Source organism: Pongo pygmaeus, chromosome 11, assembly GCF_028885625.2.
Source record: "Pongo pygmaeus isolate AG05252 chromosome 11, NHGRI_mPonPyg2-v2.0_pri, whole genome shotgun sequence".
Classification (NCBI taxonomy): Eukaryota; Metazoa; Chordata; class Mammalia; order Primates; family Hominidae; genus Pongo; species Pongo pygmaeus.
In genome coordinates this window covers 74317028-74341931 of record NC_072384.2, presented here as the reverse complement: position 1 = coordinate 74341931, position 24904 = coordinate 74317028, and positions in this window count along the sequence as shown.

The window sequence follows — 24904 nt, the reverse complement described above, 5'->3', positions numbered from 1 at the left end:
GAGCTGTGAGAAAAGGGGGCCACCATCCTCCAGACCCTAGAATGGTAGATCCATTAACAGCTTGCACCGTGTATCTGGAAAAGCCACAGACACTCAACGCCAGCCCATGAAAGCAGCCAGAAGGGGCTGTACCCTGCAAAGCCACAGGGGTGGAGCTGCCCAAGACTATGGGAACCCACCTCTTGCATCAGCGTGACCTGGATGTGAGACATGGAGTCAAAGGACATCATTTTGGAGCTTTAAGATTTGACTGCCCCACTGGCTTTTGGACTTGCATGGGGCCTGTAGCACCTTTGTTTTGGCCAATTTCTCCCATTTGGAATGGCTGTATTTGCCCAATGCCTATACCCCTACTGTATCTAGAAAGTAACTAACTTGCTTTTGATTTTACATGCTCATAGGCAGAAGGGACTTGCCTTGTCTCCGATGAGTCTTTGGACTGTGGACTTTTGAGTTAATGCCAAAATGAGTTGAGACTTTGGGGGACTGTTGGGAGGGCATTATTGGTTTTGAAATGTGAAGACATGAGATTTGGGAGGGCCCAGGGGCAGAATGATATGGTTTGGCTGTGTCCCCACCTAAATCTCATCTTGAATTGTAACTCCCATAATTCCCACGTCATGGGAGGAACCTAGTGGGAGGTAATTGAATCATGGGGGTGGGTCTTTCCTGTGCTGTTCTTGTGACAGTGAATAAGTCTCATGAGATCTGATGCTTTTAAAAATGGGAGTTTCTCTGCACAATCTTTCTCTTTGCCTGCTTCCATCCATGTAAGACATGACTTCCTCCTCTTTGCCTTCCACCATCATTGTGAGGCCTCCCCAGCCATGTGGAACTGTGAGTCCAATAAACTTCTTTCTTTTGTAAATTACCCAGTCATGTGTATGTCTTTATCAGCGTGAAAACAGACTAATGCATTGACTCACAGTTCCGCATGGCTGGGGAGGCCTCACAATTACGGTGGAAAGCAAAGGAGAAGCAAAGGCATATCTTACATGGCAGCAGGCAAGCGAGCATATACAGGGGAGCTCTCCTTTATAAAACCATTACATCTCAGGAGACTTATTCACTATCATGAGGAAAACACAGGAAAAACCCACCCTCATGATTCAATTACCTGTCACTAGGTCCCTCCCATGATACATGGGAGCTACGATTCAAGATGAGATTTGAGTGGGGACAAATATCAGCCATGTCAATGGGGTTTTGCCATGTTGCCCAGGTTGGTCTCAAACTCTTGGCCTCAAGTGATCCTCCCACCTCAGCCTCCCAAAGTGCTGGGATCACAGGCATGAGCCACTGTGCCTGGCCCTAGTTCCTTAGGTTTCACAATAGCAATGCTGTCTACAGGAGTAATTGAGGAAGTTATAAATCTTGTGACTGCTTACTTGACTCCAGGGCAGTAAGCAACTTATGGAAAAGCAAGTGAAGCCATGGCAGGTTATTGTTTAACTATGCCTATATTTCAGCAAATTTCAAGCCCCTCCCATAATGCTAACCTTGTGACCTTCTGTTAGTCTTTACAAATATGGTTTCAGTTTTTGAACAAGGAAGGGATCCATTCAAGAAAAGTACTAGTATAGCCTCTGTGCAAGAATGAGCAAAAGCAATTTAGCCTGCTAGGAGCAAGATGGAGTCAGTTATGTCAGATTTCCTTTACTACCATAGTTTTTGCAAAGGTGATTTCAGCTGCTTAGACTTAGGAAAAATGGGCTTCACAGACAATTCTCAATTGAATTCAAGCTGAGGCAACCATGATCCAATAGCTGTCCTCTGGCAGCGTCAGAACTCATCAACTGCATAAACCATATCTCTATTGTGCCCAGGCAGCTGGGCCCCACTGGTAGGATATCCTCCTGAGAACCTGCATATGCTTATCCAAGTTCACAGCACATCTCGGACCACTTCCACAAACCTCTCCAGGTGAACTCTGCAGAGCTCTGTTTGCAGCCCTTTACCTCCTTGGAACAGCATTTCATCGAAGAGTCATCATGTCATGCCTAGGAACAAGGTTTACAGCTACATAAATGTCATTACTAAGCTAAAAACTACACTGAATTTTTAAATGATTTTAGGTTAAAAACAGAAGGATAGGAAGAGAGAAAAAGTTGATGACCACTCCTGAAGGTTCCCTAGGTGGTTAGCCACTTGAAGGGGCCAACTGAAAGTTATGCCCCTTCCTCCTGCAACTGGGGTGCCTCTGCCTAACTGTTGCAGAAAGACCAGATTGAATTCACCCACAATCCATGTGATGCATGTGTGTTTTGTTTTTTTCATTTTTTTTTTTGAGACAGGGTCTTGCTCTGTCACCCAGGCTGGAGTGCAGTGGTGCAATCACAGCTCACTGCAGGCTAAAACTTGTGGCTAAAGCAATCCTCAGCCTCCTGAGTAGCTGGGAATGTCAGATTTCCCTTGCTATGATAGTTTTTGCAAAGGCGATTTCAGCTGCTCAGGAAAAAGATGTCCAATAACAAAAGGTAGCAAATAGCATCATACAGCCATTAGGAAATTTAGGAGAAATGGACTTCACAGGTAATTCTCAATCAAATTCAGGTGCATGCCACCATGCCTGGCTAATATTTTGAAAAATTTTGTGTAGTGATGGTGTGTCACTATGTTGCCCAGGCTGTGTGTGTATATGTGTGTTTGGGAGGGTGCAGTTCACAAGGAGCAGTTACCACATGTCAAGAATTATGTAAACAACACTAAGTTTTCTATGACACATCATTGCTAAATTTTCCTCTCTTTTTCCTTAGAATCCTATTCTAAAGGTGAAAGACACAATACTGAAGCAGAAGGAAAATAAAAACATAACAAAGGAGGATGCTCTTTCATAAGTTAGATGAGAACAACATAGGAAACAACGATTCTGGGTTAAATCAATAGTGCATGGAGAAAAGAAAATCAAGTGACCACATGTGCAGGGCACTCCTAGAATTAGTGGGGAACCACAGGACGGACCCAAGCTCTGCCCTCTAGCAGACTGGGCAACCCACACTACACAACTCACAACCCCTGGCCTTGGTGCCTTAGAGCTTTCCAGGAAAAAGACGGATTTATATTAATAATCAACCAAGAGAAATTAGAGATCTACAGACACATGTCAAATAACAAAAGGTAGCAAATAACATCATATAGCCATTAAAAACTAGGACAGGAAGGACCTCAACGACTGGAAAACTGAAGTCACCATACAGTATAGAAATGGGTATTGCATGTCACAAAAACATTACACGTACATGCACTTGTGTTAGAAAAAGATTCACCAAAATACTGAATTCACATTACAGTATGTGTCCATACTTCTATTTGTATTCTTAGGTACAGTTCAGATTGTTTTTCATTGAGCATGTATTATTTTTAAGTATCATTAAGCGCTGACAGAGAGATGGCACTGAGATCAGAGAAAGATGAGCATACTTCCAGCTGTGGTCTCCAAGGTTGGTGTCCTTGGGGACATGGGACCAAGGGATAGGAAGGATTAGACCTATCAGGAAAGATGGTAGAGCACTCTGAGCAGGTTGGAGAAGGCAGCATGGGACAAGGAACTCACCCTGGAATGGGGGTGTGGGAGAGGGCCAGGCAGGAACTTCAAGGACAGGCAAAGCAATCTGCACAGAATCCTATCAATACTGCAGGGCCATAGAAGTGATATGAGTAAGAGAAAGGGACCAGTTGAGGCACAGAAAGAAAGAAAATCTAAAAAACTGATGATACCAAGCATTGGTGAAAATGTGGAGCAACTGGAACTCTCATTCATATGTTGCTAGATAGGAATGTGAAATTGTACAGCCACTGATGTTGGCTGTATGACCTGGCAATTCCAAACCTAAGTATCTGCCCCAAAGCAACAAACACACATGCCCACACACAAATGTGTACGTATATATTTATACCAGCATTTTCTACTAGTAAAAAAAAAAAATCAGAAGCAACCCAAATGGCTACAACTAAAATGACCCATGTGGAAATTTATTGTCTAAAACTCTACATCATGGGCTCTTGTCCCTGGGGCGTCTGTGGATGCAAAATATTAAGTTTGGTGCATTTTTCTGGGGAACAAGGGGCTTTTTGAGTCTCAAACACTATGGTGGTCAGTTTTATGTGTCAATTTGATGAGGCTCTATTGCCTAATTATTCAACTAAACATTAGTCTCGGAGTGGCTATAGAGCTCTTTTGTAGATGAGGTTAATACCTATAGTTAGTTGTAAGTAAAGGAGATTACTCTTGATAGTGTGAGTGAGCCTCATTTAACCAGCTGAAAGCTCTAAGAGCAAAAACTGATGTTTCCTGATAAAGGAATTCTGCTTCAAGACTTCAGCGTCAATTCCTACCTGTTTACAGCCTGCCTTACAGATTCAGACTTGCCAGCTTTCACAATCATGTAGGCCAATTCCTTGAGATGAATCTCTTTGACATGCATTACATATCTCCCACTGGCTCTGCTTCTCTGGAGAACTCTGATAGATATGGGGGAAATCTGGAAATGGACCATCCACAGTAGCAGGAGGCAGAGGAGGAGGAGGTGAAACAAGTGGCCCAGACCACCTGCAGTACTGGGAGGCGTGAGGTGGAATAGAATTAGGAGGATCAGGACCAGGACCCTGATGGGGCAACAGCAGCCCAGGCTCATGGCAGGAGCACAGGAAGACCGAGTTTCATAGGAACACTACAGGAGAGATGAGGTGGGAACCCAATCCTGGGCCTCGCTTAGTCTCAGGAGCAATGCAGAGCATCATCTCAGACAGAGGCAGCAACATGCCCGTCATGCTGGTTACTCATGCACTGAACCCACCAGGGAGAGTATGACGGGGAAAGGTGGTGATACAGCTTGCAGGGGGGATATGGCCAGGAGGGTTATGGTGGCGGTTAGGGGGTAACATACCAAAAGTTAAGGCCAGGAGGTTAATTCCAGATGAGTAAAACCAGGTGAATGTGGCCAGGTGCAGAAAAACATGAAGTTAAGACTAAGGTCAGGAGATTAAGGCCAGCTGAATAAAGCTAGGTAGTCAACATCAGGTGAGTAAGGTCAAAAGGTTAAGGCTAGGTGAGTAAGACCAGCTGGATAAGCCAATTGGGTAAGGACAAATGAGTAAGGCCAGGAGGTTACAGCCAGTGTGTTAAGGCCTGGTGAATAAAGCCACGTAGGTAACATTGCGTGGGTGAACCCAAGAGGTTCAGGCCAAGAGTTTAATAAGTCCAGGTAAGTAAAGCCAAGGAATTAAGGCCAGGTGGGTAAGCCAGGTTGGTAATGCCAGGATATTAAAAACAGAAGTTTAATGCCAGATGAGTGAGGCCAGGTGGGTAAGGCCTACTTGATATTTGCACCTGTGTCATCCTCTCCTCACTGAACTGACATCTGTAGCCCTTAGGAAACTGGAAGTGATGGAGTGTGGCTTCTGAAGCTAGGATAGTTCCTGTTCTCTTGGATCACTCACTCCATGGAAAGTTGGCAGCCATGTTGTGAGGACACTCAAGCAGCCCTGTGGAGAGGCCCTGATGGTGAGAAACAGAGGCCTCCTGCCTGCGGCCACGTGGGTAAGTCATCTTGGAAGCAGACCCTCCAGCCCCCGTCAAGCTTTCTGATGACTGCTGATCTGGGCGACATCCTGATTGCAACCACATGAGACATCCTGGGACAGATGTACCCAAACCAAGCCACTTCCAAATTCCTGACCCACGGAAACTGTGTGGGATAATACATGTTTATTGTCATTGTAAGCCACTAAGTTTTGAGGTTGTTTAATTCATAGCAACAGATAGCTAACACAGTAGTTAGAATTTTTTCTAGAACATTAAAAAAAATTGCCTCTTTTCATGAACCAGGTTAGTCATGAATATGTTTTTGAAGGGATCATGAATCCTACATAAATTAATTCCATAGGGGAAGATCATTGGCATTGTCACCTATAATCCTACTCTCCACCCCTAAAACAGTGTTTTAGTTTCCAGCCTCCTCGTAACTGTGCTCGCTTTCCTAAAATTCTCCCCGCCTCCTGGAAGCTAATCCCAAAGGACAATGAAATACTTTAATATAAAGACCTCACTGGCTTACAATGGTGAAGTACAGCAAGAACCAACTAAGTTAGCAGGAAGTTATTTTAGTCTTCCTTGAAAAAGAAAATCACCATGTTGCTGATTTAATTTCGATTTGTGGTCAACCATGACACCCCACTGAAGTTCTGTACAACCACAGTGCAGTTTAGTCAGCCTTGCCCCAATCTAAAACTTAGCACTTGCTTGTCATTCCGTGCTCGCTGCTGTCCACCTTTGAAAAGAACCACTAACTGCTCCACGTCCCTCCCAGGGTGGAGCCCAAGCAGGGCAGTAACGTGGAGACCCTAGGCTTCCATTCCCACCTGAAGAATGGGATAGCACACTAGCCCCCGCCCCGTGAAAATTAAGATGCAATGTTTGAACATTTAAAACCCTGTACATGGGGTGACCAACCATCTGGGTCAGGACTTCTGGGGACAAAGAAGGGCTCCTAGGTTGCTGAAATTCCAGGGTTCAAATCAGGCAAGTCCCAGGCTACCTGTAAAGTGCAGGTTGGTCAATGGAAGCTGTTAATAGTAACACCATCCAGCATCTGTCTGCTAATGCAAGCGTCAGTGTCGACACTGTGTACAAGGGGTGTATATCGGCCCACTGGGAACTGCCTCCTACCTGTGTTGAAGCTTCCTGCAGCAAAGCCTCAGGATCCAAGTCCCTGCTCTCCCAGGCAAAGGGCCGACATGCCAGTCTTCACTCGAAGGACCTTGCTAGTTCTCATCTCAAGAACCACCCCTGTCTGTAACCTCCCCCACATCCTGCCCTGCGTAAGTTTGGGTCTCCTTTAACACTTATGACGTTAAGGCAGTCCAAGGTCATGCAACAAATTACATCATCAAACACAATTATCTGTACAATAATATACAAAAACAGATTCAGTTATAACCTCTAAAAATCTTGTGTTTTTTAATATAAAGACATTCTTAAAGGTTAATATTTAGTGAATGCTATAAAACCTCAGCCAGGCACAGTGGCTCATGCCTGTAACCCCAGCACCTTGAGAGGCTGAGGCTGGGAGAATTGCTTGAGGCTGAGAGTTCAAGACCAGCCTGGGCAACATAGTGAGACCTTGTCTATACTAAAAGAATTTTTAAAAAAATTAGCCAGGCATGGTGACACACGCTTGGTCCCAGCTACTCGGAAGGCCGAGGTAAGCAGATCTCTTGGGCCTGAGAGGTCAAAGCTGCAATGAGCCATGGTCATGCCACTGCACTCCAGCCTGGGTAACAGAGCGAGATCCTGTCTCAAAAACAAACAAACAAAAAACCTCAATCATACCAACACAAATATTGACTTGAAAAAATTATTACAGTTACACCGCCTGAAACACGCCATTCACGAGTCTTTCTTTTTTATATTTCATAGCATGTAGAGCATAACCAAGAGGAACCTGATGACAGGCATTAAAATGCAAACTTTTATTTTTTCAAATGTATTAATTACTGAAGTTACTATTAATTTTAAAATAAGTGCACTGGACTTATTTACCTGTGAAGTCTTTATACTCAAGATACAAACTTACCTCCCAGTAAGGATATGTCAAATTGCTAAGTACATTGACATATAAACCAATAGCAAACGTACTCCTTGCTACAGCTAAACTTAATTTTTCTTAGAAAAACTATATCCAACCATTTGGCTTTCTAGTTAATGGAGATAAAAGTTGATTATTCTTTTCCATCTTATATTAGATAAAACCGTACTATTAGTAGCGGCAATAACAATAAAACACGTTTCCAAAACACATCGTGCTGGTAGAGAAAGCTGAACTAATTAAAAATGAGGACTATAAAATTGAATAGAATGATATTACTTCATTTAGCAATCCTTACTAGTGCTCACCATGTACCAGGTTTTACAAACGCAACTCATGTAAGTTCCTTAACAGCTCTAAGAGGGGTCCTATTACTGCCATCTTTTTTTCCTTTCTTTCTTTTTTTTTTTTTTTTAGACAAGCTCTTGCTGTGTCAGCCAGGCTGGAGTGCAGTGGCAGGATCATAGCTCACCGCAGCCTCAACCTCCTGGACTCAAGTGATCCTCCCAAGCAGCTAGGATTACAGGTGCATGCCACCACGCTTGGCTTTTTTTTTTTTTTTTAGAGATGGGGTCTCACTATGTTGCCCAGGCTGATCTTGGACTCCTGGGCTCAAGTGTTCCTCCCCCCTTAGCCTCCCAAAGTGCTGGGATTACAGGCGTGAGTCACCACACCCACCCCATCATTTTTTAAAATGCACAAGTGACCACGATTCTCAGGATTCTGCAGTTGTCTGCATCACCCACGGATCAAGTGCAAACTCCTAGACTAGACAGAGATGGCTCAGGAAGGAGACGTCACCCCCTGGCCCACCTCACACCACTTTCCTTCCAGCTTCCCGTCCCAGCCCCTGAACACCCCCAGCCACACAGCCCTGTCCCACCTCCAGCTGCACCTCCTAGGACTCAGTCCAGGTTGACTCTTCCCCTGGAGCCCCCAGGGTAATGGAGACCAAGTCAGGCACCAGCTCTAGCTAGGGAGACAAAGGAAGGAGGGGTGCAGGCAGTCCAGTCCCCGTGAGGAAGGGATAGAGGCCAGCACACAGGAGGAGGAGCCGCCGGGCTGGGCACAAACCCAGAGGAATCTCAGTGAGGCCTGTGCACCCTCCTGCTTCCTCTCAGCCCTCCTTGCTGGACTCTTCCCTCCCCACTTCTCATTTACTGTACAATTTACTAACTTGTTTTCCGTTGCCTTTCTCTCCCCATTAGAGTGCACACCCTGTAAGGGCAGGAATTTTGCCTGGTAAGAAAACCGCTGAAGCAAGGGTCCTGCCATTGAGATCAAAGAGGTTCACAGGCCAGGCCCAGAAGAGGTGAGGCAGGGGGGCAGTCAAAGAGAAGAATGCAGGGGTCCACTCCGTACATAATTCAGGCTTGAGGGTCACCCAGTCTGTCACAGCTACTCAACTCTGCTACTGTAGCAAGAAAGCTGCCACAGATGATCTGTAACCAAATGATCAGGCCTATGTCCCAGCACAACTTTATTACAAAAGCAGGCAGTGGATGGGACTTGACCCACAAGCAATTGTTTGCCCACTGAAATGCAGGTGACATTCAAGTAGAAAAGTTAGAAAACACCAGGAGAGGGGGCCGAATAAAAGGATGGAGGAGTAGAGACTTTTTAAAGTACGCACAGAAACCTGAGAACGATGCCACAGAATAAGAAAACTACAATCCATCTCCTGTGTGGATATTTATGACGCACGCAGAAACAGTTACAATGGCCAAGTGGAGACAAGGCCACAGTGTAAACCTTAGAAATCTGCATGTACGACTGCCCTCAGTGCCTCAGGACTACACTTAATAAGTCAACATCCACTCCAACTGAACAAGAGACACACACACATACATCTCAGCTCTATAACCAGCATCGTGACTATGAGTTAAAGGCTGGATGCACTCTGTGGACCAGACGGGGTGCTGAAGAGTGTTAATGCTACTGGATGGGACCTGCATTAGACAAGGTAACAAAAAGACAGAGATTAATCCTTATTTGCCTTCATGAAAATTATTAGAAAAACTATTATGATATCAAATAGCTTCCCTGTATATCAATAACTGGGCAGAAAAGATAAAAATTAAGCCCCTTTCACAGGAGCCACAAAAACATAAAATACCCAGGAACAATCTTAATCTAAAAATTATGCAGAGCCAAGAAGAAAGTGACCTAACTTCACTGAGGGATACATACGATGACTGGAATAAATGCATGCCATGTTATGGGGCAGAAACAATTAACATTGCAAATTAAACTGCATCATAAATGCAGTTTTAATCAGTCACAAGTTTTGGTCATGATCTTTAGGAGCTGGAAAACAAGGGCACTTTGAAGAGGCCTGGGGAAGAAAGAGGCCAGTCCTAAACAACAGCCCTGACCTATAGGAACCCGGTGGAAATGGCTGGGTTGTTTCTGCCTGTCTGGAACCCATGGCCCTCCTGGCAATGAGATTCTCCTTCTGAGAACTCTCCTTACTTGTTCCATCCTCTCGGCTTCTGGATAGCCCTCCCTCAGACTCCAGGATGGATGAGGACCACAGGCTACTGATACCTTCCTTCCACCTGACCACAGGATGAGCACTGAACCCAAGTAGGCCCAGTGAGAAGCACCTTGGGACAGAGTTGCTGTGGGTGCTGGGCTGTGGGGCCCCAGCCTGGAGTTGCCAGTAGCCCTCTTGGCACCTCAAGAGAGCATGCTTGAAAACAAGCCAGCCCCCAGAGGTAAGGTGGGCCAACCTCCAAGATGGCCCCAAGCATCCCACCTTCAGGAGCTCATGGCCTTGCCTGACCCCTCCTTGTGCCCTACGGACATGTGACTAACCCCCAGAGTCTGCTAAAGGTGAGATTAGGTCGTGAGAGACTGTGACTTCTATTTTCCTCTCTCTCTCTCTCTCTCTCTCTCTCTCTCACACCTACTCCCGACCCCCGATTCTCACAAGCTGCCCTATGGAAAGGCCCTTACAGCGAGGACCTGGGGCAGCTCCAGCCAACAGCCCATGAGAGACCAAATACCCCCAGGAACCAGGCCAGTGAGAAAAAGGGGGCCTGTCTGGTGGTATCTGGGGTGACCACATGCCAGCTGACACCCTCCCTGCAGCGTGTGACAGGCTCCTGTTTGGGGACCCAGCCTCCTAACTGACAGAATCTGAGGTGACAGATGTTTCAAATCACTAAATCGTAGGCTAGAGAGATGCTGGATGACCTGCCAGCCCAGCCTTTCTCAGTGACAAGCTCCAACGCAGCCCCCACTTTAAGGAAGAGTCCACGGTGCTATTATGAAGCAATAAGACATGGCTGGACTGTGCAAAAAAGGTCATGTCTGGAGAGGATTTGAAGTAGGGCAAAGGTTCATCACATAAACATATTCCAAGTGGATAAAAGAATAAAGTGGAAAAAATATGGCTAGCAATGCCGTGTCTGGCAATGGTAGACCAGTGAACTTTAGATAAAGGCTGCTGCTGAAAACAATTACAAAATAAATTAATAAATATATATACAGTAAATCTGCACTTAACATTGTCAATAGGTTCTTGGAAACTGCAACTGTCCACAGTATAACAAAACCAATTTTGCTATAGGCTAATCGATGTAAACAACAGTTAAGTTCCTATGGCCTATTTCTGGTCATAAAAACATCACCAAACTTCTAAATAATGACCAAAACACCTCTAATATTAAACACTGAAATAAATGGGAGCTACACATCTATTTAAGAAAGATTAATAAAAACAAATAAGAGGATTGTTGACCACTTGTTTCAGTTCAGGGCCTCAGGCAGCAGAGCCCAGCAGGTATGGTTTGGCTATGGTTTGTCCCCACCAAGACTCACGTAAGAATTTGATCCCCAGTCCTGGAGGTGGGGCCTGGTGGGTGGTGTCTGGTCATGGTGGTAGATCCCTCATGAATGGCTTGGTGCTGTCCTCACGGTAACGAGTGAATTCTCACTCTATTAGTTCCCACGAGAATTCTACTCCACCACCAAAGGCTGCTTGTGAAAAAGAGCCTGGCGCCTCCCCCACTTGCTTTCTTTCCACGTGATCTGCACACACCAGCTCCCCTTCCGCCATAAATGAAAGCCGCCTGAGGCCCTCATCAGAAGCAGAAGCTGGCACCACCACACTTCTTGCACAGTCTGCAGAACCATAAGCCAATTAACCCTTTCTTTATAAATTACCCAGCCTCAGGCATTTCTTTATAGCAACACAGACTAAGACACCATCTCAGCAGCTCAGGGCGCAAGATGAGAACCAGCCCTGGACCAGATGCCAACCCATCACAGGGCACACTAGCACACACCCCCACACTCACTCAGGCGGGGACCATGTGGACATGTCCATCTTTGGGATGTGGGAGGAAGCTTATGTATACAGAGAAAACCCACACAGACAAGGGGAACATGCAAACTCCACACAGACAGTGGCCCCCATCAGAAATCAATTAGTTTTTTCTCTTCAATGTTATAGCAAGATGACGTTATTCAAGTACCTGCTGTACATTTAAATCTGTGTAAGGGGATCAGGGCACTCCTAAGGTAGGGAGAAGTAAACAGCCAAGACCCACTTCTAGTAGGGAATGGAGGCTTGTGAACCTGGCTGCTCTTCCACCCCCAGAGCTCGCCAACTCCAAACCAGCAGCTAAGGGGCTGATAAACAGAGATTAGACTCACAGGGCTGGGAAAACCAGACCTCTAATGGCTGAAAAATGCCTGAGAACCAGTTCTCACAGAGGCCCAGGACTGTGATGAGCTCCCTCTTTTTTTTTTTTTTTGGCACAGTCTTGCTTTGTCACCCAGGCTGATCTCACCTCACTGCGACCTCTGCCTCCCGAGTTCAAGCAATTCTCCTGACAGCCTCCTGAGTAGTCAGGATTACAGGCAGGAGCCACCACGCCTGGCTAATTTTTGTATTTTTAGTAAAGATGGGTTCTGGCCATGTTGGCCAGGCTGGTCTCCAACTCCTAGCCTCAAGTGATCCACCCACCTTGGCTTCCCAAAATGCTAGGATTACAGGCATGAGCCACCGCACCTGGCCCCAGTTTCTTCAAAATCTTTTATTTCACTCTTCTGAATCCAACAAAGTTTAGCCAGGGATAAGGGCAAGCATCTAAGGCAATACTTCCTTTAACCTTTACTGCCCCATGCAGAAGGTAGTCTTGTTACCCTCACTTTACAGATGAGTAACTGAGTCGCAGAAGTCTTTGCCTAAGGTCATAGCCCTAGGACATGGCAGAGCTGAGACTTAAACCCGGGCCCTGAAATACTACTTGGAATCCCACGCCCCATGCAGCCTCCTCCTCCACAAACAAGCCCTGTTTCTACTAATATGAAAAGCGTTCTTCCAGGAAAATGGCACACGCTGCCCCAGTGGCATGAAGGAGGAGTCCAGGCCTGGGGGCATGGGAGAAAAACTGTCCCCACAAGGAGAGGAGAAGATAACATTATTTTTAATATTGCAGAAGCTGTACACCCCCCTTATGATATTGTTCCTAATATCCCGGGGGGAGAGGATGATATCACCCCCAATACCGCAGCGGGTGTACGCCCCTTCTGTGATATTGTTTCAGATATCCAAGCAGGGGGAAGGTGACATTACTCCCAATATCACAGGGGGTGTACAACATTCCTGGGATATTATTCCTAATATCCAGGGGATGAGAGGATGATCTTACTCCTAATATCACAGTGGGGGTTCACCCACTCTATGATATTGTTCCTAATATCCAGGAATGATGGGATGATATTATTCCCAACATCGTAGAGGCTGTATACCCCTTCTGTGAAATTGTTCCTAATATCCAAGGGGAGAGACGATGATATTACTCCCAATAGTGCAGGGGATGTACACCCCCTCTGTGATATTGTTCCTAATATCGAGGGAGGGAGAGGATGATAGTACTCTCACTATCACTGAAGGTGTACACCTCCCCCGTGACATTGTTCCTAATATCCAGAGGGGAAGAGGATAATATTGAGAGATGACAGCGTGCTGGCAGCCCTTGCTTGCTCTGGGTGCCTCCTCAGCCTCAGCGCCCATTCTGGCCGCGCTTGAGGAGCCCTTCAGCCCGCCGCTGCACCCTGGGAGCCCTTCTCTGGACTGGCCAAGGCCGGAGCCGGCTCCCTCGGCTTGCAGGGAGGTGTGGAGGCAGAGGCACAAGTGGGAACCGGGGCTGTGCCCGGCGCTTGTGGGCCAGCTGGAGTTCCTGGTGGGCGTGGGCTTGACAGGACCCGCACTCAGAGCGGCCAGCCAGCCCCACCGGCCCCAGGCAGTGAGGGACTTGGCACCTGGGCCAGCCCCTGCGGAGGGTGCCCTGGGTCCCCCAGCAACGCTGGCCCACCGGTGCTGGGCTCGATTTCGATTTCTCACGGGCCTTAGCTGCCTCCCCGCGGGGCAGAGCTCGGGACGTGCAGCCCACCATGCCTGAGTGTCCCCCCTCCCCACCTTCCATGGGCTCCTGCGAGGCCTGAGCCTCCCCGACGAGCACTGCCCCCTGCTCCGCCCGGTCCCATCAACCGCCCAGGGACTGAGGAGTACAGGCACAGGGCACAGGACTGGCAGGCAGCTCCACCTGCAGCCCTGGTGGGAGATTCACTGGGTGAAGCCAGCTGGGCTCCTCAGTCTAGTGGGAACTTGAAGAACCTTTATGTCTAGCTAAGGGATTGTAAATACACCAATCAGCACTCTGTATCTAGCTCAAGGTTTGTAAACACACCAATCAGTACTCTGTATCTAGCTCAGGGTTTGTGGATGCACCAATGGGCACTCTGTGTCTAGCTGATCTGGTGGGGACTTGGAGAACCTTTATGTCTAGCTAAGAGATTGTGCATATACCAATTGGCACTCTGTATCTAGCTCAAGGTTTGTAAATGCACCAATCAGCACTCTGTATCTAGCTCAAGGTTTGTAAATACACCAATCGGCACTCTGTATCTAGCTAATGTAGTGGGGACATGGAGAACTTTTGTGTCTAGCTCAGGGATTGTAAACGGACCAATCAGCTCTCTGTAAAATGGACCAATCAGCTCTCTGTAAAACAGACCAATCGGCTCTCTGTAAAATGGACCAATCAGCAGGATGTGGGTGGGGCCAAATAAAGGAATGAAAACAGGCTGCCCCAGCTAGCACTGGTAAACTGCTCTGGTTCCTTTCCCCACTGTTTTTTTTTTTTTTTTTTGCTGTTTGTAGTAAATCTTGCTGCTGGTTACTCTGCGTCCATAGTGCGTCTATGAGCTGTAACACTCACCGGAAAGTCTGCAGTTTCACTCTGGAAGTCAGCGAAACCACGAACCCACCGGGAGGAAGGAACAACTCCAGACAAGCCCCCTTAAGAGCTGTAACACTCACCGCGAAGGTCTGCAGGTTCACTCCTGAGCCGCTGAGACCACGAACCCACCAAAAGGAAGAAACTCCGAACACATCAGCAGGAACAAACTCTGGACACGTTGCCTTTGTGAACTGTGACACTCACGGCGAGGGTCCGCGGCTTCATTCTTGAAGTCAGTGAGACCAAGAACCCGCCAATTCTGGACACAATATTACTCCCAATATCGTAGGAGCTGTACAACCCCTGTGATACTGTTTCAAAATCCAGGGGGTGAGAAGATGATGTTACTCCCAATATCGCAGGGGGTGTACACCACCACTGTGATGTTGCTCCTAATATGGGGGGGGAGGGGCTGATATTCCTAATATCGCAGGGGGTGTTAACCCTTACTGTGATAGTTTCCAGTATACAGGCGAATAGGATAGTATTAATCCCAATATTACAGGGTGTTTACTACACCCCCACTGTGATGATGTTCTTAATTTCTTCTTTTTTTTAATAGTTCTTAGTTTCAAGGTGGGGAGAGGATGATATTACTCCCAGTACTGCAGCAGGTGTACACCCTTCCACCTATATAATATTTCTTCTAAATCCAGGGAGTGAGAAGATATTACTCCCAATAGTGCACAGGGTGTACACCCCTCCCTGTGATATTGTTCCTAGTATTTAATGAGGGAAAGGATATTACTCCCAATATCGCCCGAGGCGTGCACATCCTCTGAGGTATTGTTCCTAATATCCAGGGGGGAAGAGGATCATCTTGCTCACAATATTGCAGGGGGTGTACAACCTCCCCGTGATATTGTTTCTAATATCCAGAAGGGGAAAGGATGATATTACTTTCAATGTTGGATGGGGTGTACACCCGCCGCCCATGTTATTCTTCCTAATATCCAGGGGCAAAAAGCCTGATATTACTTGCATTATTGCAGGGGCTGTACACCACCACTGTGATATTTTTCCTTATAACCAAAAAGGGAGAGGCTGATATTACTCCCAATATGGCAGGGGGTGTACACCCCCATGTGATATTGTTCCTAATATCCAAAAAAGGGAGAGGCTGATACTACTCCCAATATCGAAAGGTGTGTACACACCCCATGTGATATTGTTCATAATACCCAGAGGGAAAGAGGATAATATTGCTACCAATATTGCAGTTGGTGTACATTCTCCCTGTGATATTTTTCCTAATATCCAGAGGGAGCAAAGAATATATTACTTCAAGTATCGCTGGAAGTGTATACTTCCTCTGTAATATTGTTCTTAGTATTCTGGGGGAGAAAAGGATGTTACTCCCAATATTGCAAGGGGCGTGTACTCCCCCTGTGATGTTGTTGCTATATCCAGGGGGCAAAAGAATGATATTACTCCGAATACCACAGGGCGTGTACACTCATCCTGTGATACTGTTTCTAATATCCGGGTGAAGAGAGGATGATATTACTGTCAATATCGCAGGGGGTGTACACCCCACCTGTGATACTGTTCCTAATATCCAGGGGAAGAAAGGATGACATTACTTTCAATATTGCAAGGAGTGTACACCCTAACTCTGATATTGTTTTTTATCCAGGGAAGGAGAGGATAATATTACTCCCAATATCGGAGGGTGTGTACACCCCTCCCCCCGTTATATTGTTCCTAATATCAAGGGAGGGAGAGGATGATATTACTCCCAATATCCCAGTGTACATGCTCCTCTGTGTACACCCCCCTGGATACTGTGATAAGTGTACACCCCCCGTGATATTGTTTTTAATATCCAGAAGAAGAGAGGTTGATATTACTCCCAATATCACAATGAGTGTATACCTACCCCGTGATATTATTCCTAATATCCAGAAGGGGAGAATTTGATGTTACTCCCAATATTGCAGGAAGTGTACATTCCACCTGTGATATTGTTCTTAATATCCAGTGGAAGAGAGGATAATATTACTCCCAAAATCGCAGAGGGTGTACACTCCCTCTGTGATATTGTTATTAATATCAAGGGGGCGAAAGGATGATATTACTCCCAATATCTCAAGGAATGTATACCTCCCCTATGATATTGTTGCTAATATCCAGTTGGGGAGAGGATGATATTACAAGCAATATTACAGGAGGTGTACACCCCCCACGCGACATTATTTCTAATAACCAGAAGCAAAGAGCATATTACTTCCAAAATCGCAGGGGGTGTACACACTGGGTGTAATATTGTTCCTAATATCATAAGGTGGACAGGATGTTATTACTCCCAATATTGTAAAAGTTGTACACGCCCCCGCTATTAATGTTTTTATGATACAGACAGGGAGAGGGTGCTATTACTCCCAAAATCGCAGAAGGTGTACTTGTGATATTGTTTGTAATATCCAGGAAGGGAGATAATATTACTGCCAATAGAGTAAATACACTGTATGTACATGCCCTTGTGATATGGTTCGTAATATCCAGAGGGGGAGAGGGTGATATTACTCCTCATATGGCAGGGGGTGTACACCCCTCTGTGATATGGTTCCTAATATTCAGGTGGAGAGAGGATGACGTTATTCCCCATATCGCGGGGGGTGTACGCCCCCCTGTGATATGGTTCGTAATATCTGGGGGGGATATTGTGACATTACTCCCCGTATCGTGGGGGATATGGCTCATAATATCCAGGGAGGGAGAGGGTGACATTACTCCCCATATCGCGGGGGGTGTACATCCCCCGTGATATGGTTCGTAATATGCAGGGGCGAGAGGGTGATATTACTCCCCATACCGCGCGGGGGGGGGTACACCCCCTGTGATATGGTTTGTAATATCTGGAGGGGAGAGGGTGATATTACGAACCATATCACGGGGGGTGTACACTTCCCGCGGTATGGTTCATAATATCCAGGAGGGGAGAGGGTGATATTACTTCTCCATTGTACCCCGCGGTATGGGGAGTAAAATCGCGGGGTGTGCAATCCTTTGTAATATCTACCTTGGAATTAGGTGTAACATTTTCCTAGAATATTTCGAATAATTTCACGGGGTGTACGCCTATTGTGACATTAGGAATAACATCTCCCTAAGATATTACGAATAATATCGCAAGATGTACACCCACTGTGATATTGGTAGTAACATCTCAGTAGGATATTATATCACTGGTTGCACGCCCACTGTGACATTAGGAGTAACACCTCAGTAGACTATAACGAATAATATAAGCGGTAGTACACCCCGTGTGATATTAGGAGTAACATCTCCCTTAAATATTATTAATCATATCTATTAATAATTATTATAACAATTATCAATTATTATATATAATAATTATCATAATTCTTAATATGAAATCCTTTGTAATATCCTAGAAGGATGTTTTTCCTAATGTCACAGTGTAGGTACACCATACGTGTACACCCTGTGGTGTTTTTCATAGTATCCTAGAAAAATGTTCCTCCTAATGTCACAGTGGGTGTACACCATGTGTGTACACTCTGTGATATTATTCATAATATCCTAGGGGGATGTTACTACACAGGGTGTAGACACATGGTGTACATCCCCTGTGATATTATTTGTAATATCCTGGTGAGATGTTACATTTAATGTCACAGTGGGTATACACCCTGTGATTTTATTTGTAATATCCTAGGAGAATGTTCTACCTAATGTCACAGTGGTTGTACACCATGTGTGTACAGCCTGTGATATTATTTGTAAAATCCTAGGGGTATGTGATACCTAATGTCACAGTGGGTGTACACCAGATGTCTACACCCTGTGATATTATTTGTAAAATCCTAGGTGGATGTTACCCCTAAGGTCACAGTGGGTGTACACTATGCATATACACTCTGTGATATAATTCATAATATGCTTGGGGGATGTGACTCCTAATTCCACAGTAAGTGTACACCATATATGCTTACCCTTTGATATTATTTGTATAATTATAGGAGGATGTTACTTCTAACGTCACAGTGGGTGTACACCATATGTATTGTAGGGGGATTTTACTCCTAATATTGCAGTGGTTGTACAGCCTGTGAGTACAACCTGTGATATTATTCATAATATCCTAGGGAGATATAACTTCTAATATCACTGTGGGTGTACACCCTGAGATATTAGCAGTAATATGCTAGGATATTACTCCTAAGTCACAGTATGTGTACATCATGTGATATTATTCATAATATCTTAGGGGAATGTTACTCCTAATGTCACAGGAGGTGTACTCTCTGTGATATTATTCATAATATCCTAGGTGGATGTTACTCCTAATGTCACAGCAGGAGTACATCATGTGTGTACACTCCCTGTGATTTAATTTGTAATATCCTAGTGGGATGTTACTTTTAATGTCACAGGGAGTGACATCATGTGTGTACACCTCCTATGATAATATTCATAATATCCTAAGGGGATGTTACTCCCAATGTCACAGGGGGTATAAACCATGTGTGTATGCCCCCATGATATTATTCCTACTATCCTAAGGGGATGTTATTCCTAATGTCACAGTGGATGTCCACCATGTGTGCACACCCCCTGTGATACTATTCGTAATATCCTAAAGTGATGTTACTTCTAATGTCATGGGGGATGTACCCCATGTGTGTAAACCACCAGTGATATTATTTGTAATATCTTAGGGAAATGTTACTGCTAATTTTACAGTGGATTACATGATGTGTGTACAACCTGTGATATTATTCATAATATTTTAGGGGGATGTTACACCTAATGTCACAGTGGGTGTGCACCATGTGTGTACATCCTCTGATATTATTCAAAATATTCTAGGAGGACGTTACCCCTAATATCATAAGTGTACACTATGTGTGTACACCCTGTGATATTAATCGTAATATTCCAGGGGGATGTTTGTTCCAATGTGACAGTGAGTGTACACCATGTGTGTATATCCTGTGATATTCATATTATCATAGGGGGATGTTACTTCTAATGTCACAGTAGGTTTACTCCCTGTGATATTATTTGTAATATCCTGGGGAGATATTACTCCTAATATCACCGTGGGTGTGCACGCTGTGTCTACACTCTGAAATATTATTCATAATATCTTAGGCAGATATTACTCCTAATGTAACAGTGGGGGTCAACCCTGGGATATTATTCGTAATATACTGTGGAGACATTACTCTTAACATTACAGTGAGTGTTAACCTTGGGATATTATTCGTAATATCTTGCAGAGAAATTACTACTGATATCATGGTGAATGTACACCCTGGGATATTATCTGTAATATCTTGGGGAGATATTACTCCTAATATCACAGTGGGTATACACTCTGGGATATTATTCATAATATCCTGGGGAGATATTACTCCTAATACCACAGTGGGTGCACACCCTGGAAAATTGTTCATAATATCCTGGGGAGATATTACCCCTTATATCACAGTGGGTATACACCATGTGGGTACACCCTGGGGTATTATTTGTAATATCCGGGGGAAATATTATTCTCCTAATATCACAGTAAGTGTACATGGTGTGTGTATACCCTGGGATATCATTCGTAATATCCTGGGGAGATATTATTCTCCTACTATTACGTTGGATGTACACCATGTGCGTACACCTTGGATGTTATTTGTAATATCCTCGGGAGATATTACTTTCCTCATACCGCAGTGGATGTACAACATTTGTGTACAACCTGGGATATTATTCATAATGTCCTGCAGAGATGTTACTCTCCTAATATCAGGGAGGGTGTACACCATGTGTGTACACCCTGGGATATTATTAGTAATATTTTTGGAGCTATTACTCTCCTAATATCACAGTGCGTTTACACCTTGTTTGTACATCCTGGGATATTATTCGTAATATCCTGGGGAGATATTACTCTCCTAATGTCACAGCAACTGTCCACCATGTTTGTACACCCTGGAATATTATTCATCATATCCTGGGGAGATGTTACTCTCCTAATATCACAGTGGGTTTACACTATGTGTGTACACTCTGGGATATTATTCATAATATCCTGGGAAGATATTACTCCTAATATCACAGTGGATGTACATCCAAATATATTATTGGTAATATCCTCGGGATATATTACTTCTAATACCACAGTGGGTGCACACCCTGGGATATTATTCCTAATATCCAGGGGTTGAGAGTATGACATTACTAACAATATCACAGTGACTGCACTCCTTTTCTTTGATATTGTTCCTGATATCCAGGGGGACAGAGGATGATATTTACTCCCAATATCGCAGCAGGTGTACATCCCCTGTAATTTTTTTTAATATCCAAGGAAGGAGAGGATGATGTTACTCCCAATATCGCTAAGTATGTACACCCCCTCTGTTATATTGTTCCTAATATCCAGAACTCAAGAGGATGATATTACTCCCAATATTGCAGGAGGTGTACACCTTCCTGAAATATTGTTCCTAATATGCAGAGGGGGAAAAGATTTCGTTACATCCAATATAGAAGGGGGTGGATACCCCCCCATGATATCATTCCTAATATCCAGGGGAGTACTGGATGACATTACTCCCAATATCACAGGGACTGTACACCCCACCTTGATATATTGGTCTTAATATCCAGGAAGGGAGACAATGATATTACTTCCAATATCTCAGGGGGTGTACACCCCTCCTGTGATATTGTTCGGAATATCCATGAGGGAAAGGATGATATTACTCCCAATATCGCAGGCAGTGTACACCTTTTCTGTGATATTATTTCTAATGTCCGGGGAATGGGGAGAGGATGATAACACTTCCAAAATCGCAGGGGTTTACACGCCCGTGTGATATTGTTCCTAATATCCAGATGGGTCAGGGTGATATTACTCCCAATATTGGAGAAGGTGCACCTGTGATATTGTTCCTAATATCCAGCAGGGGAGAGGATGATATTACTCCCAATATTGCAGGGAGTGTACACCCCTCCTGTGATATTGTTTCTAATATTCAGGTGGGGAGAGGATGATATTACTTCAAATATCTTAGAGGTGTACATGCCCTGCGTAACACTGTTTCTAATATCCAGAAGTGGAGAGGATGTTATTACTCCCAATATCGAAGTGGGTGTACACCCACACGGTAACATTGTTTTTAATATCCAGGGTTGGAAAGGATGATATTACTCCCAATATCGCAGAGGGTCTACACCCCCTTTGTGATATTGGTCCTAATATCCAACTGAGAAGAAGATAGTATTGATCCCAGTATCTCAAGGAGTGTACACCTTCCCTGTGATATTGTTTCTAATATCCGGTGGTGGGGGGTCTATATTACTCCCAGTGTCGCAGGGATGTACACCCTGCCCCATAATATTGCTCCTAATGTCCAGGTGGGGTAAAGGATAACATTACTCCCAAATTCTCAGGGGTGTACACACAGCCCCGTAATATTGTTTTTAATATCCTGGTAGGTAGAGGATTATATTACTCCAAATATCTCAGGGGGTGCACACCACCCCCTGTGATATTGCTCCTAATATACAGGGGGAAAGAGGATGATATTACTCCCAATATTGCAGGTGGTGTAAACCCAGCCTATGATATTGTTTCTTACATCCAGGCGGGGAGAGAATGATATTACTGATATTGTTCTTAATATCCTGGGGGGAGAGGATGATATTACTTGCAATATCCCAGGGGGTGTACATCCCCCTGTGATATTGTTCCTAATATTCAGTGGGGAAGAGGATGATATTACTCTCAATATCACAGGAAGTGTACACCCCTTCTGTGATATTGTTCCTAATATTTAGGGGAGGAGAGTATAATATAATTCCCATTATCGCAGGGGGTGTTCACCTCCCATGTGATACTGTTCCTAATAACCGGTGGTGGGGGGGGAGGTCTATAGCCAAAGGACTGGGGAATGGATGTACATTTGTTTGAGTTTAAAATGAAGCGTGTAGGTATGTGTCATTTTTATTATTTCCCAATTTAACTCACTTTTTCAATAACTGATCATTTACAATCCCCCTTGCCATGTAAACATACAGTTGCTAAAAACATGGTAGAAAAAAATGACTGATATGAGGAAATACTGACAGTACAGCAAGGTGAAAAGGAAGATTTGAAATGGAATGTACACCTGTCATCCCAGCACTTTTGGAGGCAAAGGTGGGAGGATTGCTCGAGCCCAGGATTTTGAGACAAGCCCTGGCAACGTAGTGAGACCCTGTCTCTACAAAACAAACAAATAAACAAAAAAGGAGCCAGGTATGGTGGTGCACGCCTGTAGACCTAGCTTCTTGGGAGGCTGAGGTGGGAGGATCACTTGAACCTGGGAGGTTGTGGCTTCAGTGAGCCATGGTTGTGCCACTGCATGCCAACCTGGGTGACAGAGTGAGACCCTGTCTCAGAAAAAAAAAAAAAATAATAGAAAAGAAAAAAGAGGCCAGGCGCAGTGGCTCACGCCTGTAATCGTAGCACTTTGGGACGCTGAGGCAGGCAGATCACCTGAAGTCAGGAGTTCGAGACCAGCCTGGCCAACATGGTGAAACCCCATCTCTACTAAAAATACAAAAATTAGTTGGATGTGGTGGCGCATGCCTGTAATCCCAGCTACTCGGGAGGCTGAGGCAGGAGAATTACTTGAACTCGGGTGGCGGAGGTTGCAGTGAGCCAAGATCGTGCCACTGCACTCCAGTCTGGGTGACAGAGCAAGACTCTGTCTCAAAAAAAAAAAAAAAAGAAAAGAAAAGAAAATAGAAATGGCTTGTACAGTATATTCCTTTCTTTGTAAAGTATGTCTTTATTATTTGTGATTAAATAGAAAGTCAACAAAATTACAATACAAAGTCCTAACAATTTCTATCAGATATGAATTAATAGATGATTTTATTTTCTTCCTTTGCTTCTCTAGAAGTTTCTAAATTTTCTACAAATGATTACTTTTATAATCAGAAGAAATATTACTTGAATTGTTTTTAATACTTCAAACTATTTTCTTGTGAAAATTCTACTAAATGGGGCCGGGCACAGTGGCTCACGCCTATAATCCCAACTCTTTGGGAGGCCGAGACGGGCAGATCACCTGAGATCAAGAGTTCAAGACCAGCCTGAACAACATGGAGAAATCCTGTCTCTACTAAAAATACAAAATTAGCCAGGCATGATGGCGCCTGCCTGTAATCCCAGCTACTCAGGAGGCTGAGGAAGGAGAACTGCTTGAACCCGGGAGGCGGAGGTTGCAGTGAGCCGAGATCGAGCCATTGCACTCCAGCCTGGGTGACAGAGCGAGACTCTGTCTCCAAAAAAAATAAAAATAAAAATAAAAGTAAAATTCTACTAAATGGTTAATCAGAAAGTGATTGTGACAGAAAAGCCTAGTGGAGTAACAGACTAGCATATGGAGTCCATTCAAAAAGACAAAAACAGGCTGGGTGCGGTGGCAAACACCTGAAATCCCAGCACTTTGGTAGGCCAGGGCAGGCAGATCACTTAAAGTCAGGAGTTCAAGACCAGCCTGACCTACATGGTGAAACCCCGTCTCTACACAAAATACAAAAATTAGCCGGGTATGATGGCACATGCCTATAATCCCAGCTACTCAGGAGGCTGAGTGAGTAGAATCACTTGAACCCCAGAGGCAGAGATTGCAGTGAGCTGAGCTCACACCACTGCACTCCAGTGCAGCCTGGGCAACAGAGAGAGACTCTGTCTCAGAAAAAAAGACAAAAACAGTTTCCACTGAGAATAGACTGCAGGCCCACAGAGTAAACCTGGGAATGACTGAATTTCCTCTGCAGGACGAACCATGGAGGAGTGCACAGCACACCTGTCACCTAGGTGGGAGAGACACCCAGACACACATCGGGAGCAGAAGGCAGGCAGGGCAGAGCTCGGAGGAAGGTCTGGAAATGTCTCTGGGGTTTCCCTGTTTGAGTTTCTAGCTACCTTCCTGTTCATCCTCTAGCAGGGCTGCTCACACGACCTCTTCTAAGACCCCAGGTGATATAATGTTATTTATTCATTATTTATTTATTTATTTCCAACTTCTGTTTTAAGTTCAG